This window comes from Arachis stenosperma, chromosome 6 (assembly GCF_014773155.1).
Source record: "Arachis stenosperma cultivar V10309 chromosome 6, arast.V10309.gnm1.PFL2, whole genome shotgun sequence".
NCBI classification, from domain to species: domain Eukaryota; kingdom Viridiplantae; phylum Streptophyta; class Magnoliopsida; order Fabales; family Fabaceae; genus Arachis; species Arachis stenosperma.
Genome location: NC_080382.1, coordinates 123,460,925 through 123,466,138, shown reverse-complemented (window position 1 = coordinate 123,466,138; position 5,214 = coordinate 123,460,925). Strand labels below are relative to the sequence as shown.

The window sequence follows — 5,214 nt, the reverse complement described above, 5'->3', positions numbered from 1 at the left end:
GACATTTCTGCATTTCAGAGCCAAATTAAGGGTTACCGAAGCTGTAGCAGCAGCACCACAGCAGCAGGTTCCCTGTGTTGAGGAAGACAGAAGAATAGAAAGCCAGGAATGATGATTGGTGCCGGAGGTAGCAGCAGCATCATAGAAGCAGGTTTTATGTGTTGAAGAAAATCAGGAAAAAAAAAAAAAACTAGAGATGACAGATGTATTAGCATTGTGGTTGTGATTGATGCCTAGTGTAAAAGTCTATTAGAAGATCCGAGTCAGCTTCCAATAGTTAGTTACAAATTAGTTACAAGAACTTTCTAGAATAGCCAATTAGTTAGCTTTTCCTTTTCTATCTCTAGAAGGTAGTTAAACCTTCTCTATAAGTATCTCTTGCGGCTTCTTACATGTAATTGAACCAACTATTTTTCTCTTTCAATAAAAATAACAGAACTCTTTTTCTTTCTCTACCTCTTCTCTGCTTCACATTCTCACATTCTGCTTCAAGTTCCAGATCTCACAAGGCACATTTTCTCCACACCTAAGTTGCTGATACCTGTCACATAATATCATGTTCCCAAATATCAACAAACACAAATTCAAAAGGATCATTAAAAATTGAGTTTAGGATCAACAAATGGTAATTGATACATTTTCCCGTGGAGCAAAAAATTCACGTATATACACATCATGAGATTTACGAGAAATAGAGATATTGCATTTATTTAAAATAGAGAGTACAATATTTAAGGTAGGATGGCCAAAGTTAGAAGAGTAACAGCAGAATTAGAAGAATTTGAACATAAACGATAGCAACATTTCTTGGTGCATGCATAGGTGTAGGGACAATTAAATTGTCAAAAGCATATACTCCCTCCACTAGCTATGCCTTTGAGAAGCAAATAATCCTTTGTAATAACCTGGCATGGAATTGAGCAAAAATAAGTTCAGAATTGAAAATATACATGATTGTTCCTAGCAAATTCATTTACACCAAGGAGATTATAGGATTTTTAGGGAACATGCATTCAGTCGGTTATGTAATTTGAAGCAGATTTTGGAGTGTTGAGACAAAAGTAAGTTCACTTAAAGGATGACATTTTGATAATAAATTCTAAGAAAAAGTCTCGGACAGTCAGCACTTTCATTAAAATCTAGTCAGCATTTAATTATAAGAAAAAATGTGTAATTCCATACTATTAGATGTAATTTCACATTATTAAAAATATTAATGATGACTAATTGATAATAATAAAATGTGCTGATCCTCTAGTACTACTGAAATTTTAAAAAAGGTGGTACACTAATAAAATAGTCATTTTAAATACAGTAAGTCAATTCTCTCTACTAAAAAAATGAAAAGATTTGAGAAAAGTATTAAAGTAAATTTATAGAATTTATAAAATCAATTTAATTAATAGTTTTTATTCTTTCCAAAGGAAAAAAAATTGATTTTGAAATCCAATCAACCTTAATTCTATTGTATTCCAAAGATATTCTAAAGGTATAAGAAAAAATTCAATCTGCTAAAATGAGAAAATTGGTAAATTAATAAAATAATGCTATAATCATTTTTAAATTTATAACTGTTATCATTTGTGAGCTTTACTACTATCTTGATTTAAGAATAATTAAAATATCATTTTATCACTTTACCAACTTTTTTATTTAAAGAAAGCTTGTTCCATAAAGACATCTATAAAATTTGTTTTATAACAAATTAAATACTCATGCATGTATTGAACTTTAATTTGTTTTACTTATTCACAATTCTTGGTTTTGATTTAAATAATAATGCATCCTGTATACTAATACATGCATCTGCCTAATTTCTAAGAAAGGAAGATATTGGTTTTTTTTTTTTTTAACATGCATGTAAAATGATGTATATAATTATTGTTCAATTGTTTATTTAGATTTGATAACATACATGAGTCATAAGCGCAAATGCATCGGCGTTTATTGTCAGGAAGATCACGACAATAGCAATCTCCTGCTGTAATAAGCCTTAGTCCAAGTCTTTTGACACATTCAACAATGCAATCTATGTCTCCATTCTTCCCACATTGCCCATCCATTATAAATCTATCTTCACACCCGGGCTTCTCTTCTGTGTGGTAATATTATTTAAAAGAAACAAAATGGTTAAATTATTATGCTAGTTTCATTAGTTAAAAAAATTCCTTGCATATTTGAATTTTAAGAGATTGTTATGTACATGACATACAAGAAATAGAGTAGTAATGATACTGCAACATTTAAAAAAAAAAGAAAAAATCGAAAACTCTATATATATACCTCCATAGGTGTTGATGACAAAAGTGAATAAAACTAAAACAATAATCATGAAGAAAATGATTCTGGGCTTCATGATAATATCTCAACTTAGTCTCGAGAGAGTTATTGAGGTGTATATTGTTGGTATTTGTGAAGTATTGAATCAAAATGAGAGAATATATAAGTAGTGAGTGAAATGTTATTTGTTAATTCCTTATAAGGACGTGGTACTCGACCTTTTTTACTTTAGATTGTTTTGCCCAAAAGAAGCTTTTATTTTGTTTTATGAGCCACATATCACGTTTTTCTAATTTTATTTAAGTTTTGAAGTTTTCGCCTAATTCCTAAAGAATACCATTGGTTCTAGCAAGCTCTTTGAGTTTTGCTAAGGGGTAAACCACTAGCCTTAAATTTAATATATAGTTGAACAATAGAACAAGAAACATAATTGATATTTTATCAAAGAAAAACTAAAGCCGGCAATTTTACTAAATAAACATTACCTTTCGAATAAACTACATTTCCAACTATAAAAAAATAGAGCATTGATAAAACTGCCCATACTAGATTAAAAATAACAAATATTGATCATTCTGTCGGGTTATATAACAGAACTAGATTAATCCAAGAATTAAGTAAAAGAATATAAGATGAGAAAACACCACATCCAACTCAAAATCTTAAGTTGTCAAATTAATGAGTCTCACATCTTATAAACTCCTCACTCTTCCATACTTTTTTTGATGTGGAACTAATTTCAACACTCCTCACACTTGCAACAACCGGGACAATCACAGAATCATGTGGAATTGCTTCACAAACAACCTATATTTACTCAGGGTCAACTTTATGTAGAAGTTTTTCGAGTTAATAACAACAATGGACTCAAGATTTTTATCTGTGATGATAACTCAAACAACTGCATCGATACAAACAATGTGGTTTATCGTAAAGTATTCAGGAATATTCACCTATACAAACTAAATATATTGGTATATTTTCAACTAAAGTTCTTTCAAATTTATTGTTTCTAATTAAATTAGTTATTCAAGCTGTTTTAAAAGTTATTATATTATTTTACAAATCAAAATTAAAAAAACAATATGCCAGGTATAATAATTCTTCTTGCTAAAAACTTTTATATTACATAATTACAGGATTTGGAGCAAGACTCAACAAAAATGAAAATTTTTTTCTGCATTAATTTGTATTATTAAACTATGCAATTGTGGGTCTTATATATTATACTTTCTATGGGAACTTACCAACTATACTATGATCTCATGTAATATCTCAAATGCATTTTGTAAATTTAAAGAATTAACTTTTAATGTTTATCTTTAACTTTATCAAATATCTTTTATCGAAAATTAGTTTCTATTTTTACTTAAAATTTACTTACACGGATTCTTGCAGTTTAATCAAAGTGTCCGCGCATAAAAAAATTAAATACTATTACGAAAATATTATAAAAAAATACTAAAAAATTAGGTACAAATTATATAGAATATACCTATATAAATTTCAATGATATAAAATATATATATATATATATATATATATAAATCAAATTTTAAACCATAAAAATAACTGTTCATCCACGCGTAGCGCAGACCCGTCGCTAGTTATTCTTAAACTAAGATAGTAAAACTCACATATGATGAAAATTATAAATTTAATGATGATTATAATTAATTCTTTACTTTATCACTTTATCAATCTCTGTATTTTAAAAGATTTTTTCGTTTACAAAAAAATTAAAGAGTTTAGTTAGCAGGTACTTTAAGCACATATGATAAACTTACTATCAGTAGAAAGTTTTAAATTTTTTTCATTTAATAAATATAAAATAAATATATTAAAAACTTAAATTTTTTATATTTTTAATAAAAACTTTTTCAATTTGTAAGTTTAACATATGTTCTTAGGCCCATAATAAGTAAACCCAAAATTAAATATATTTTTTAAAATTAAATAAACATTAATTAGAAGTTATGAATGTACATATTAAATTAGTTTTACTATGATATGATTAATTTTGTCAATATTCAAACCTATTATAAATATTAGATTAATTTCAAGCTGATATAAGAAATTGTGTTAGCATTCAAAATTAATTATTATTGAAAATAGTAGTTTGCTATCTATATATTATTTATACACACTTATTTTAATAAAGATGTCAGAAATATCTTTTTAAACATATATTTATTTACCCATACTTTAAAAGCATGATTCATGAAAAAAATAACAGTTTTAAAAAAATATTAATACTTTTAGACAAAGATAATACTTTTATAATATATAAAAATCAAATCCTATAATCTACTATGTAATAGGGAAAAAAACATCTTCCCATAAAAACAACAAAAACAATTAGAGAAAATGACAAATAGATCTCTGACCTTTTACCCCGTGAACATTTTCGTTCCTAACCATTGGAAAATACTTTTAAATCCCTGACCTCCTTAAAATTAGGACGAATCAGTCCCTCCGTCAAAAAGCCACCGTCAGACCCAACGAAAAAATCTGACGTGGCTCCCCTTCTGCTTACCTGGCATGATGGCTGCCCACGTGGCACGTTAGGGAGATGGAGCATTTGAAAAGTGGACAAATAAGTCCCTGGAGCTCAGAACGACGTCGTTTAGATCGCTGCCCCTTATATACATTGTTACTCCTTTACTTATGTGCAATGTCTATTACACTCACACAGTTGAGACAGAATAACATTAAACCCTAAGAAGACCAACGATCAAACGCAAGAAGACTCTGTTTCTCCCTCCAAAATCACTACCCAGACTGAGAAGTTTCCGGTGTGCATTCGTTGGCGAGGAGGGAGAACCATTCAGTGTTGTCTGATTTGCCGTCTTCGTCACTGAAGGTAAGAATCCATTGCGCTGCTTAGTGAGTCGATTTGTAGGTTCGATGGTTATGGAAGTATAAACTGTTTTG

The 5,214-nt window shown here is 28.7% G+C and overlaps 1 long non-coding RNA gene across 1 annotated transcript; it reads right to left on the bottom strand.

The window, feature by feature from the left end:
• Window positions 1–204: 204 nt before the first annotated feature.
• LOC130936789 (uncharacterized) lies at window positions 205–2,411 on the bottom strand. The gene is made up of 3 exons (XR_009068178.1): window positions 2,284–2,411; window positions 1,916–2,095; window positions 205–905 (listed from the first exon to the last, which is right to left on the bottom strand). It is a non-coding gene; the product is annotated as an uncharacterized LOC130936789 (long non-coding RNA).
• Between the last annotated feature and the right edge of the window lie 2,803 nt (window positions 2,412–5,214).